The following is a 15,336-nucleotide window of genomic DNA, read 5'->3' as shown; positions in this document are numbered from 1 at the left end:
GTTGCAATGCAGACTGTGGCACTCGTACAAAATACACAAATATTTCCACAGTAATTATGTGTCAAGTCAAACAAGCAATTGAGGGCCCGGGCTGAATGTGTTGGGAGGGAGCACTAAGCAAAAGAGCTCGGTGTGTTACTTGGATGCAGGGGGATTGAGTGAGACCCCCAACAAGACAAATTAGGCCATCAGACTTTGAAAGGCTTTAGGATATTTTTTTGGCTCCAGCGTCTGCAACAGACCGCATTGTAATTGTGAATACTGGGTTGAACAATATCATGTGGTATTGCCACGTCTCGTTCCAGTGGAGGAAGGCGCTCTCGCTTCACAAGATGGAGTTCAAAGACTGGGTGGAAGGCCAAAGGGACTAAGTAATTGTGAGATCAGTGACTTGGGCTTTTTTTTTGTGGTTCCTGGTTTATACAGGCACATTTGTAAATCTATTCGGCGTCATTACTTGAAAATGAAATACGATTGCTGTCAGACTCTGTGACTCTGCTAGGAAAAGGTGGAAATCCACAGTGAAAAATGACTTGAAAAATTTATGGAGCATTTGTTTTGTTTTGCAGGACTTTTAGAGGATCAAACCCCTTGAACAAGAACCTCCACTAAAGCTTATCAACAGTAAAGGTTGAGAACGCAATCTGCATTAAAGTTCATGTGATGTGATGGACAGAGAGAAGGTTCCTTGACCCAGAGAATAACTCTAGTTAACAAGAAGCTGTTTATAAGACATCCATCACACATGACGTCCCCTGCAGCGAAGGTAAGATAGCAAATACAGTATATTTGTAACAGTTGTTAAAGTACGAGTCCAGCTAGCAGACATCCCCGTGACCTTCAACCATGAAGACACTCACACTGAGTATCACTGCACCTGATTTAAAGCTGGCTTATCTGAACAGGAAACCAAACACTTGCCATTCAGCAAAAATAATATCCCCTTCCTCGCAGGCAGACACATCCCAGTGCCATCCAAAAGAGGCTTACAAGGTATCAGGAGCCTCAGCACTGGCGTCACAGGCATTTCTCACCACTGCCTTACTGTAAACTTCATTTCATTATTGATTAATAGGTGGAAATAGTGAAAAGTGGCGCAACCATTCCCCAGAGATGTCTTTGCTCTGCTTGTTTTGCATCACAATTCAAATGCCTGGAAATACTTGCCAGTAACCCTTGAGACCCGATGAGTCAGTTATCAAAATTGTTGGCAATATTTTTTATTTTTTTTAATTCTTTTAGAGATACTTCCATTTGCGCTTTAAAGGTATGATGTGTAGCACATCTACATCAAAGTATCCAGTGAAGACTTGACCAAATACACGTTTTAGATTTTGTTGAGTTCTGCACTTTTAGTTTAACCCAAATATTTCAACAATGCTAACAGCCAGGGAGGTTGTGGCGCATTTCATATATTCCCTTTAGCCAGCAAGCTAATGAGTGCATGATGTTTTAATGACACAATATCTTTAAAAGTTATTTGCTAGCATGATCGTGACCACCGTTAACAGTTTTGGTCTACGATTGATTCCACCGCGCCATGTTGGCTTCATCTGACGGTAAGTTAGCAGAGGAACATGACCAACAGGTGCCTCCCACCTGACCTCTCAGAATCAGCAGATGTTGCTGTTTTTCTACATTAACTTTAGAATATCAATAATATGATGCAAAGTGTCTACATTTTCAAGGGGGGCACGGGGGAGGCGGGGGGGGGGGTACCCAGCTGAGTGTTGCCCAAACCCCTAGAACCGCCTCTGATTCAGGTTATTTTTCCATCATTTAGGAGCCCTCGTGATTTCACAAGCACAGGAGATGAATTGAACACATTTGAGCTCTGTTCAAATCAATTCGGCATCAGTTCCAGGTGCCACAATCGAAGGCTAAAATTAAGGTTGTTTTTCTCCACAACCAACTTTGAGCATCAGTGTCATGGGATGCATAATAGTTTAACAACAATAGTGTGCCAGTTTAACGACGAAGACACAGAGTTACAGAATAAAATGATATCCTGGATGCCGGATGCATGATGGTTAAACTTTAAAGGGTCCAATGAGATGGCGGTTGGTTTAAAACAAGTCATGGCGTGAAAGTGTTGTGAAAGGTCACATTTTTTTGTTGCTGCTCTCGTTTCATCGTTCCTCTGCGCCCAAAATAATCTTCTAATGTTTTGACAGTCGCGAATGTAACTTGTTGCTGTGAAATGAGAGAAACAACATTCCATCATCCAACGTCTCCTCGCTGAACACAATCTAATAGTGCCTGTCCCGTCATAAATACTGCCTGTCCTCTGGCATCTCAACGTCTTCTATGTCCAGACAGTGTTTCCAGGTCTACTTCTGAGCCCCCCCACCTCATGAGCGTCACACAGCAGTGACACTCTCATTACACTCAACCCAATATAAGCCCCCTCATTTCTCTCGCCCTCTCTGTCTCTACTGTATGGAACCAGCACAGAGAAGTGACACCACCTCGAGGAAATATGCTCATTAGCCGAACCAGCTTACAGTAGATCTCCCCACGTCTATTAGTGTTACATTTACCTCTGGCGTGACAGTGATTCATCACAAATATTAGCTTTGACTGGAATCCTGTCTCTGTACACTTCTATTGCTGCTGTGACAACCATTAAATCACCTGCCAGCGTGCAGCCGCAGCACTGATGCCGCCGTTGATGCCTGGCTGACCCGTCTAGCCCCAACGGTACATACTTCTGTTTTATGTCACATATAGTAGCAGTTCATGGCCAGACGAGCCGTATTTGTGCCTTCCCGATATCCTGCAATCCATTCAAGCAAATTGAAAAGTGAAAATTACATGTGTGACATTTTCGTCTGTGTGTAAGTGTGTGTGTGTGTGTGTGTGTGTGAATGCGTGGATGAAGTAAGAGAGATGGAGAGTTCACAAGAGATTTTTTCACAATTATCGCATTTAATAAAGCGAAATTCATCTCAGAATTCCAGTCGTCTCTGGTCCCTAACTTGTCATTTCATAGGGTATATTTTTTTTCTTTAAACCTACAATAAATAAATAAATAGATAAATAAATATTGTTTTAGTTTCAACTGTGTTTCCTTCAGGCGCGAGTGTGGGAATTGAAAAATAAACAGTTGGGCTCAGATTGCATTTCTTATTTAAATGCTCACATTGTCTGCGCCAAAAACCATGATTTCCCTCCTCACTCTGCTACACACAAAGCCCACCTTCCCAGGTGCCTGCTACAGATGGTGATAAAAGGTATTTGCTTTTTGAAGGCGTTGTCTTGGGTTTTTGTTAAATCCATTATTAAGGATATCCTCGGTTAGTTGTTTATTGTTATGAATTTTGAGAAAACTTCCTGGATCCTGGCGGTGTGAAGCATGAAGAAGCGGCCCCTGGGTAATTCGTCTCTGCAACTGTGCAAATTCAAAAAGTTTTAATGAAAAGTGTGACGAGAATTACAACAGTATCAGCGGGTTTTCCTCATCACCGAGCACTGCAGATGCTGATGTTGTTTACCAGCTCTCTTTTAATCCAGTTTAGATGGAAAATGAACATTTTTTTTTTGATTATTATTGGTAGATTGTCTTTCCTGAGGCACTTGAGTCCTGTTGAGTTGGCGGCCAATTTGTCAAAAGCACTGACCCTGTGCAAGGACCTTCATTGCATCATTTGTCTTCCATACGCTCATGCCTCTCTTCACTGCAAAACTGTAAATAAAACAGAGAAAAAAAATCCACATTTTCCTTAACAACAATCAAATAGACACGCTCATGCATCTGAACAGATTTTGTTGTCTCTGTTAAAAGGAACCACAGAGAAAGAGAGAGAGCAGCCAGGTGGGTAAAAGCCCTGAAATAACACCTTTTTTTGAAAAAGTGTTTATCAGAAAAATGTCTTTAGTGGACAGTTCATAAATACCGTAGATTGTAAGGCCTCGAAGCGAGAAGAAACCTGATCCATCAGATTAAAAAATAAAAGAAGACTGTTAGGATGAAATACCTGCACAATGTGTCCTTTTAGCTCCATTCAAGTGCCAAACAATCAGATGCAGCATCACCTTTCATCCTATAGCATCGTCATTACCTGCCACACGCTGGTTCACACAAACTGCACTTTTAACCTTTAGAGGGACTGTCATTTTTTTCCTTTAAAAGAAGACGAAGAAGAAGAAGAAGAAGAAGAAGAAGAAGAAGAAGAAGAAGAGCACAATGGGGAAGAGTTGGTCAGGTGTTTGGTGGTACCGAGGTGCCCCAGTAGGAGGCGCTTTAGCCGTGTTGTAGCTGCTCGCAGCGTGCTGCTTGGTGGAGCCTTTTTCTTTCTCAAAAGTGAGAAAACTTATTTGACAGGCGCTTCTTTTATTGTGTACGCCTTAAAAGAAGAAGCAAGGATCACGCACAATCATGTGGCCCTATAATTCAGGTATCCTACATATTTTTTGTTGTTGTTTTTTGAATGACCGCCTTGTGAAATGTTTGCGTCGTAACCGGACATAAGGTGCAGGTGCCGGTGTGAGAATGACCGCACATGCTGAAAGTTTGTCTTTATCCTGGAAGATTCTTTCTCTTATTAATGTGCATTTACTTTTTATTTTCTCACATCAACAGTGACTGTTTGGAGGTAAACGCTTCGAACAAAAAGCACATGTCGGTGTTCAAATGATTCAAGACCCGAACGCCCAATTAGTGTTTATCCAATTAATGAAACCGCTGCAGCTGGTGACGGATGGGCGGCGGGTCAGAGGGCTCTTTCTCAAATTTCACTTCATTTACACCAAGACAGTCAGACGCCTCGACATACTGCGAGTCAATATAGTTCATAACAAAGCTCAGGATCTTTGTGTGCAAGCTGCAATGTAAAGTATATAAAGAAAAAGGGAGTGTTGGCACTGAAGTCTTAATTTTCTCACAGAGGGGGCAGCTGCAAATAGGAGGGAGGGGGGAGGACATAGCTGAACGCAAACGATCTGCTCTCTTCGTGTTTGGTATTAAACACTTTATAGAAAATTAAACCTTTCAGAGGCAGTAAAAGACCTGGGTGCATCTGTCTTTTCTCCACTCTAATAAGGCACTGGTATCCAAACAATGCTGGGATAATGCATTTAAATACAAGTCCTATTATTTTTTTTATGGTTATTTTGCATTTTCTCATTCCCTGCTTCGCATCTTTGGCTACCAGATGTGTCTCCACATTGAAGAATTATTTCTCCTCCCCAGAGTCAAATAAATGCAATCAATATGAGTATTGCTCTCAGGCCTTGAAATATTACATTAATGTTCCATGTGGTGACATTTTAGCTGGAATTTTCAAATACATCATGAAGGCACAAATTAATATTTATCAGCAAGAGGCTTTTATGCTTTGCACAACAGTATTAGCGTGAACTCCAATAATCTTGTCTTCTAAGCAGGGAAATGGTGTCTGTATATGAGCTTGAACAGTTTTGGATTGTATTGTCAGATTATAAATATATAAAATAACAGAAAATATCTGTATTTATCATTGATTAACAGTTACCTCCATGCTGATGCTCATTTAAATTTCACCTCCTATACATTTACTGCTTTTCTTTTAATCCCTCAAGGTGGTGAGAGTCAGTCCCATTTGACTTCAGTAGGCGGGTGGGTGGGGGTTCTGCATTGATATTATTATTTATTCAGGTATGTTAAACAATTTGTCCTTCCTATCCTTGCTGATCAGAGCAGAAAAGCCTAAGAAATCCAGGAAAGATCAATCGATATCTCAATATGTACTTGAACTCACCAGATAGAAAAGCACCGAGATGCCAAAACAGGACAAGGTGTGTTTGTGCACACACATACTCAATATTATGTTGTATAGGATTTTTTTTTAACACACCAGCATGTGCAGAAATCCTTCGCAAAGAGCTTCATCCTGTCAACGCAGAGACTTGCTGTGCATCTGTGACCACAGGGAATAGCACTCTATCGTTTATAGATCTGTTTTAAATTATTCTTGTCATTGAGCCCCAAATTTATGCTACCATTGATCCAGCAAGGAAAATATGAAACGAATTGGGGTTGCTATTTGATGACCTGCAGGTCAAGGAGATTTTAACATTGGTATTATTGAGCGTGGCATCTGTCGTTTTTCACCTGGGCCGCTGCCCTCTTCACTTTCCCTGCTCTTCCCTGCCAGAATGAAAACAAACGCCTTTTTCTTGAGCGCTTAAGCTCCAAATTTGACACCTGCAAGGTGACAATTGTGGTTGCAAATTTAAAAAGAAAAAAAAAAAAATACCCCCACGAGAGAATCTTTGCTAACACTTGACAGGGCTGTGACAGGTGAGAGGTAAAGAAAGCTGTCATTCATTCATGTGTTTGGTCAGAACACTCACTGTACTGTAAATATGTGTTCTTTTGACATTTGAAAAACGTGCTGATGAGAGATGAAACCTGTTCTCAGTTAAAATCTTTTTTCAGTTGGTAGAAAATGAAACTTATTTGTAGGATTTCTGAATTGTTTTAAGACACTTGATAGGAAGCAACTGTGCCCCAGAGCAGTGCATTCCCTGAAAACACACTATTCATCATTCACAAGACAGACTGCTGCAAAGATTCCATGGGGGAGTTTGCGTGAGATTTCCGTGTGAGCAGTGGATCTCCTGCTATCCTTCGGCGTTGAGGATCTACTTTCAGTCAGATAGCCAGGCTGTGGCAGAGCGTCACCGCTTTGCCTCGGAGCTCGGAGCAGAACGAGCCAGGTGTTGTGGTAACAGACTTCCCCTGTGGCCCACTGATGAAGAACATCTGGAGTGCTTCTGTTCCGCCACTTCTTTCCTGTCCCCAATATGACCAGGCGATGTAGCTAACAGTGCGATGCATGTCGACACATGGCTCCAAGGTCCCTAGATAGGGTAGGAGATGCTCCGATATTCATACCTGACAGGTCTGCCCCATTGACACAGTGTGCGCTCTTTCCATATGTGTGGCTGGTGTCGGGTGCAAGGGTGCTGAGCCCAGTCAGAGGCTTTAGAGGGATCTGCTCCTGCAATTCTCAGACCTGAAGGTTGCGTTCTCATTTTACTTTTTTTTTTTTTTTTTTTGGGTCATTTTTAGGTTTCCCTGTAAACATTTAGCCAGCACATGAAAAATGATCCTTTTAAGGGTAACAGCGGCTCATTTGCAGTCTGACTGTCGATTGATGTGCATCGTCCCTGAAAAAGTAAACCAATAAAATAACAGAAAGTCGCCTCACATGCTCTAGATTTAGACAGCCTGCATTTACAACATGATAAATAGGCGGGGATAAAGGTCTAAAGCAAACAATGACGTGCCATAATATAACTTTTTTTTTTTTTTTTTTTTTACACAAGGCTGCAGTCCAATCTGAGTACGTAGATCTTAAATCATTAGAAGTGACTTCGCTGCCAGGTAGGTTTGTATATTAACAATGCAGATTCGGCTCTCAGTTGTAATGAGCGAATAAGAATAAGAAAATCCACAGCGGGAGATGTTGTTATTTAGAGGGACAGAGAAAAAAAAGACATTAATTTCAAGAGGAATGTGATGAAAAGTCTCATCCCACTTTCACGTAAGTGAACAATGCATCTCAGATTGTTATTGTGTGTCCTTCTCCCCTCTTGACAGCGGAGGCTATCAAAGAGTTAATCCTCCTGGAACCTTGCCCTGCTGGCCAATTGAATGGTAAGCACAGTGATCCAAAACACCCTCTGCAGAAATAAAACAATATATAGAAATGTGCAATACTGGGATTTAATTTTCTCACCACCATCCATTTATATAATACATGAAATGAACCTCAAATTAATTTGCGCCGAGGCTCTAAAGTAACAATGTAATCTCAGTGTTATAGCGCTGTTGCAAATGGATTTCTGTCTCTTGTAATTTTATAAGAAGCACTCTAGGGGTCACCTTAAAAGATGTCGCTATTTTTTAAAAGCCCAAACTATCCCGTGGCCTGTCAGCAAAGGGAATCTCTGCAAAGCAATCTGTTTTGTGCCATCGATTTGTCCGGTATTGCACCTTGTCACATGGTTTGCCTGTTAGGTTTTGCTGGTATTGGCAGAGATGACTAATATTATACCCAGATGTCTATAATAAAGTGTGGTGTATCTGCTTACTTGTGCGCAATCTGGTCCTTACAACTTCCTGACTAGTGCAGAATGACTTGAACCCTGCTAAATGTTAAAGGAACAACATTACATTACATGGCACAGCAAGAGAGGCAGAGAGGGGCTCAGCAGAATATGATGATCCTTCTCATAGTTCCTGCTGAAGAACTTGAAATTGACTGCAAATTATACTCAATTTGATCCCCTTGATACTGAATTTAAATCATCTGTTTTGAGATTTAGGGGGGGAAAAAAAGGGTTATGTGTATCCAGTCATTTCCAATAATCCAAAAGGGGTTTCCCAAGCCTTAAAAAGCCGTTAAACTAGTGTCTTTCTCATTTCGAAAGGGCAAATATCTGACACATGTCAAGCAGCACCTGTCAGGCCATCAGTCACTTCACAGCTCTTCCCCACAGCAGTAATATATGCCCTCTTATACTAAATCCACTAAGCATTTCCTGAACTTTTCATACGTCACATGAGCCCACCCAGATAACTCCTGAGCCATAACTCAGTACCTAAATTTAGGCAATATATTAAGACGCTCCCCTCTGGACCCGATCATGACTTTTGCCTTTTTTTGGGAGCAAAGCTCAGCGTTTAACACTGCAGGATTGGACGCTGTCCTTGCCTCGTGTTTAGTTTTGAAATTACCGCAAAGACTCGGTGAAGGTCGCTGCGAATACACAATGTGACATGATTTAAAAAGTGTTTTCATGACAGTTGAGAGCAGCCAGACAACACTGGACCGCACATAGTTTGAAAAGTACAGAACATTAACATTTGTATGATTTATTGGTAAAAGTTGTTTGCATGACGGAGCACAATAATGTCAGGATAATGACACTATAAATGATTTGCCTGAGTCTGGAGTGGACTGTGTTCCCCTGCTTTGATTGTCTGGTAGCACCCCTGATCAGATGGCTTGTTAATTTCCTCATTTCAGCTTTTTATGGATTTTCCAGTTGCCGTCGTGTTCATATACAAGCATTTCAGCTGACCCCCTTGACTCTTGGTGTGTCAGCGTTTTCTCTGAAGGAGGAATTTAGAGCTCAGAAAGTTTATAAATAAGCCTTCTATCAAGTTCCACAACAGGTGTGACCCCTGTGTCCTAAAACTGAACACTTTCAGTGCACGGCGCTATTTAGTAAGTGAGCAGGGGGAGGGTGGTGGTGGGGGCAAACTTGTAGCCTTATCATATAGGAACCACGCCTGGCTATGTGATAATGTTTTTAAAAAAACACCCCTCACTCTCTCCATGATGACAAAGTGTTAAATGGGGCCCGGTTTGACTTCACGAAACAGCTGAGGACAGATATGTCAAGTTCTGTCTGTGCCAGGGGAGTTTGAGGTATTCAATAAAGCTTTCAAGGATAAACGCCATATCAGGTGATATACTGTACCCAACAGTAATCAGTATGACACACTGAGAGGAACGCCGCTCGCCCCTATGATGTTTCAACAGATGCAGGAGGGGTGGGGGTGGTTGGGTGGGTGGGATGGTAGGTGGATGGTGGGTGGAGGGGAGGAGGGGGGGGGGGTTGCAGGGTATGCCAGGGAAGTTGTGAAGGACCAACTTCTTTTTCACCTCATGAGTTAAGCAAGCAGCTAGTTCCTGTTGCCACGACTCCCACTCTCGCTTGAGGAAAAGGTTTATCTGGGAGAAATGATCAATATTGTGCTTTAATCCAGAGCGAGCATGGATACAGAGGTCATGCACCTCCGATTATTATATGATGGTAATAATAATAAAAAAATTACAGCAGTTGAGCAATTTGTAACCTTGGAATAAATTGAATTCCAACACCTAGAGGAGCAGGAGAGGGATTTTCGTGCTGCTGTAATCCGCGTCGTGCACTTTGTTTTGAATATGAGCGAGAAAGTTGGAAAAACTGAACTGGAAGGAGCTCTCAGCCCCCGGGGGAATAATTATGGTCAATCATAAAACTTTATCACAGTGTGAGAGGAACAGAGTGACAGAGTCTGAGCTGATTGCTCAAATACAGTCTAAACAAAGACGCTTGCTCATGCATGACTGATGTGCTTCACTCTTCAATCCTCTAAAGGTTAGTAGTTAGAAGCTAGACTTCTCTCATGTTGTTTTTTACAGTATATAATGTACCGTACTTATAAATAAATTAAAACACTCACAAACAGCCTTGGTGTGGCGCATGAAAAACGACTTGCAGTGAAGAAACTGTTTTTTCATTCTCAATTACAGGTGAACATACAGGAAATGATTTTGACATGAATTCATTGCACATGAAGTAGAACATTATGTTCTCTATAAATAGCTGATTTTTTTTCTGGCTTATTTTGCTGACAGGAGGTTTAACATACCATTTTATTTAGCGCTGCACCGTGCCTTATAAGAACAGTCGAGAAATAAGAGCCGATGGGTAATGGTGGGTAAAATGTGCTCCTCCATGTCACTCCCTTGTCCTCAAATGTCCCTCCCTGTCCCCTGTCAACTGAGAGCGGTCTTTGAATTAGGTGCAGGTGAGCCAAGAATGAAAGCTGGCAGGATTACTTTACATTATTTCAATCAATTATTCAAATGTGCCCATTGCCTTCATGATGGCTTGACGGGACCTGCCAAATAATGATCCCTGCCCACACGCACATGCATGCAAGTAAGGATGCATGCTCACCTAAATGCTCACTTATAAAAACTCAGCTGAGCATAAAGGCTTCACACGCACAAGCTGACAATAATAGCGAAACATGAATTTCCTGTTGATTGGGCCCAACCGGTGGAAGATGTCTTTGTCAGGTTGACCTGTGTCAGGTCAGCGGCAGCGGGCACTCGGACTAGTTACATTTTATGTCTCTTGTCACCTTAGTCACAGATAAGCAGCTGAAACAGCACCGTGAGAATGGGGAAGGAATAAATATAGCCAAACAAGTGCAACAAGAACAGGGTACCCTTTGTCCCAGACTGTGACTTTAAAGAGTGTCAAACGCTAATAAATATTTTAGAATTAGGTGTATGTCAGGGGCAGGCTCACTCTATCAGGCGTCTGCTCTGTTTACTCTCCCAGGGAAACAGGTGCAGCCACATGAAGGAGAATTTCATTTCAAAAATAGCATTTAGCATTTTGCTCCTCCTGGAGGCCTTCTCTGAGAGAAATTCTCATGTAATCATACACCATGGTTACTGAAAACTTCTGAAGTTGATCCACAGAGACATATGGTGTCTGAGGGAGGGGAGGAGCCACAGGGGCTTGAGGGACGTAAATAGGATTTAAATGTTTGTCTTGAGATTATACGTGAGGGGCATAATTTTTCTAATGACTGCAAGAAATGACATGACTCGCTGGTTCATAATCTAGGTCTCCAAAAAAACAAAAAAAACAAAAAAACAAAAACCCCAACAACAACAACTACTGCTCTCAAATAATAAAAAATCCCATTAGTTGCACAGCTAAATAAGTCAGGACATTAGATTAGTAAATGCTAAAATTGAGAGTATCAATCATTTGTTCTGTTTTTTCTGAGACGGCTTGCGGAGATGGCCGGCTTATTCAGATTATTAGAAGAGTATCTTGCATCCTGAGATTCCAGGTTGAGCTCACAGTCCCTCTGAGCCTGTGCATCTTATTTTTGAGTTTTTCCATTCATGTCATCAAATGCTGCCTGCAACATAATGAGAGATGTGGCAATTAATTTTCTTTTAATCAAGGTTGAAATGAAGTAAATTGCTGCAGCTTGGCGAGCCCTCATTTTCTATTTTTGCAGTGATGCAAAACAAATACGATAAAATTATGGCCCTCCTCACCTTCTGTAATTAGGAAGCATGAATGATCAGAGGGAGATGATATGTACTATACCCTACCTCCGACTATGCATCTCCCCCCAGAGATCAGATTTCAGCTCTTTTGAAACAGATGACCATGTTTTCCTCCACCTCGCCTCCCTTATTTGTCTGTTCTTTTTCCCTCCGCTGGAGTTACAGACAGAGAAAGCAGCTCAACATGACATTGACTGCAATGTTGTTGTAATGCCTCTCAAATCTTATTAAAGACCACAGCTGTGAAAGACCTTGCTGACTCTACACATTTGCATTAACTATGTTGTTTCAGTATCCCTCCAAGCTGATTAGGAATTTATTAAAATTAGATTTTACCTGGGCATCTTTTCACCGCCATATGGTGACCAGCATTGTTGGAGATTTGTTTTTCATTTTGACATATGAATGCAGCTGCGGTGATATTTTAAGAAACGGCTTCTTCTTGGTTATCGTTTCGTGCGATGTACTTTTGAGCGCGGACCTAAATTTCAAGTGTGCCTTTCGAAAACAAAAAGCCTCCTCACTTGGAATGTAGGGTTTGTCTTGAGAAAAGTTTAGATGGGAGCGATAGCGCAGCCTTCACGGAGCCCCCACACCTTAATTTCCTGTTGGAGGTGATTGAGGAAGTAGTTACCTGCCTCTTATTGTCTGCTGCTTAAACATGTAAATAGATGGAGAAAACACATTGCCGGGAGCCTTTTAAACAATATGCATTTGTGAGGGTTTCTTTTTTTTTAATATTAGATATGAAACTGCAGGAGAGAATGTGCTCTTTGAGGTCATTTCTCCTTAAAGTTGCCCAGAAAGACTAATTCACTGGCTAAGGCTTTTCAGCTCTTGCCCTCTGCTGCTCGTGTACATCTGTCACACCAAATGTGTCTGTGCTCGGCCTCACACTGGAGGTGCACACAACGTTGAAATGCACTGGAAAAATATATACAAAGGCTTGATCGAGCATTAGCTCTAAGTCAGCAGAGTGAGGTGGGTACGGTGACAGCTGTCCAATCTTCCCCTCGCTCCCTCTTCCCTCACAGTCACCATCACTCCTCAAAAATATTCCCTGTTTACCATACATAGGCAGCTGCCACCACCGTTAACTTCTGTAAGACAGCCACCTGCTAAAGGACATTTGTACACGTCTTTATTTAATTAAGGTGAATGCCAGTTCATTGGCCCCCTCATGCAGAGCGACTGAAAATAAATCGACCTTGATCAGGCTCCTGCCGGTGGACGGTTTGGAGGCTCGTAGAAGTGTCTTCCTCGATCAAAATGCAAGTTTGGGCCCGGAAAAAAAAAACAATGGGTTGAAAAAAAAAAGGGGGGGGGGGGGTTGATAATGTTCCTAAAGCACAACAACTTGTATTGCATTTTATGTTCAAATACAGACATTCATCACTGACACTTCTATGCATAAAACAGAGAAAATTAGCTCTATTCCACTAAATTATTAGAAAGATACATTTTGGTGATTGAAATTATCGCTGAATTCGAGATTGTTTTGATGAACACAAACCCAAATACCAGTTTGATGTTTAGTTGAGACATCTTTGTGTTTGACGCATGATCGTTTTTATGTCGTTGATGTAGCTGAACTCTATAATTGTACTCCAAACCTTAGTATTTCACCAGCTGCTACTGTGCTTTGCTAACATTAGCATAGCGCAGGCTACGAGCAGACTGCGATCGGATGTGTTATCACATGACAGCGTGCCAGCAGGGGCAACGTCAGTTCACTTTATTAGTCATATGTAGGTTAACGCAACGGTACAATGAAATGCATTTGACAAGAAAAAAAACACGTCAGCTCTGCAGTAAGAGCTCCAGTCGTGTAAAATATAGAACATAAAATGTAATTATAATATATGAAAATGAGAATGAGTGTACAAATGTAATGAGATTATCCATTACATACACATTATTGCACATATATCAGTCCTGGTTCACACTCAGCAGCTCGTTTTGGGCTCCATTTGTATTTTACCCTGGTTGACTCTGAGGGCACGATCGTGGAAAATCCCTGAAATGGATATTTAGTTTATAAAGGTCCAGTCTGCCATTCTGGTAAATGTGTAATCCACAGTCAGACCACCAGGTTTGATATCAATTTATTCAGTGTGTCCAGCAGAGATAGGTTGAGTCAGGAGGAGTTGAAAAAAGTGAAAAAAGCAACAACAAAAACACTCTAAAAGCTCTGAAACTTGATTAGTTTTTGTTTTGTTTTGTTTTGTTTTTTTGGAAAAAATAGAAATATAAAATTAGTACATTATACAAGTAGTAAGTTAGAGCTATTTCTTGACCGACAGCTGCACATATCAGGGACAATTCCCGTCCTCACAGTGAGATTGCCATTTTGAGCTGTCATCATATAAATAAAACACCTTTCAAGTTGTTGGAGGATGTATTTTGTTTCTATCTTCATGGAGCCGGGATGTTAGCCTCTTACTTGTTCCCCAAATAGGTACACATCCTCCAAACCAGCAGCTCGATTCGCGACTGTCTGTGTAGATCAGACGATTTTCAAAGGATGAAACAAACACCACCTGAACTATGTGTCTTTTCTAACCTTTGACGGCCTTGTGATTAGCTTTTAATGTTTCATAATTAGTAGTACGACTGGCAAAGGTGTCAGAAGGGCAGAGGTGGGCTGGGTACGCCCTTGAGAGCAGGACTTATGAATCAGCGGCTGGCAATAAATGGGCCGGATCATTACTGAATCAAGTGATCTGCAGAATAATCTATTGATTTTCTGGTCTTTCTTACTTCTTTATTATTCTGTATCACAGTATTGCAACATCAGGAGGAAGCCTCTGATGGATGGGACGCTGGGATGTCTGCAGTGACCGTGGGGGGTTTTTTGCTTAAGAGAGTCGTATAAATTCCAGGGTACTAGGCAGAAAATAAACAGTAATACGTGGATTTATGTGCTGCTTTTTAGTGTTTCTGATTTGGCGAGGATGTGGATGGTTTTGTTTGTCATCGTGGGAGGTGCCGGTAGCATCAAATATGTGCTAAACGCTAATATAGAGAAAATTCAAAATATGCTTCTTTATTTCACTGAAAATAGGAAAAGTTTTAGGAAATAATTTAGGATGATTTGGAATTTTAAAAAAAATTAATTCTTTACTTAAACAAGCATGGAATATTTCTTCTCCTTTGTGATTTTAGTGAGAAAAATGTCAATATTTTAAATGTACTATACAGAGCAGGAGGCCACAACGCTGGAATCGTTAACCTTACAGGAAAGGCAGTAATTAAAGCACTATCTACCTGGTAAGTTGACTTTTCTATCGATCCATTTAATTCTTTATTATGTACAACAGGACACATCACAAAACTGCTAATTGGCAATAATCTGTTTGTCAATAGCTCACAAGACTGCAGAATTTAGATAAGGAAAGTTTAAAATACATTATCTCGGCTCACCTCCTCCTGCGGGCTTTGCTCCCGGAATATCTTCAAGGAGTCTCATGCTCAG

This window comes from Aulostomus chinensis, chromosome 9, assembly GCF_037954235.1.
Source record: "Aulostomus chinensis isolate RoL2024-O1b breed Wild chromosome 9, RoL_Achi_v1.0, whole genome shotgun sequence".
Lineage (NCBI taxonomy): Eukaryota > Metazoa > Chordata > Actinopteri > Syngnathiformes > Aulostomidae > Aulostomus > Aulostomus chinensis.
Note: the sequence above shows the minus strand (reverse complement) of the source record.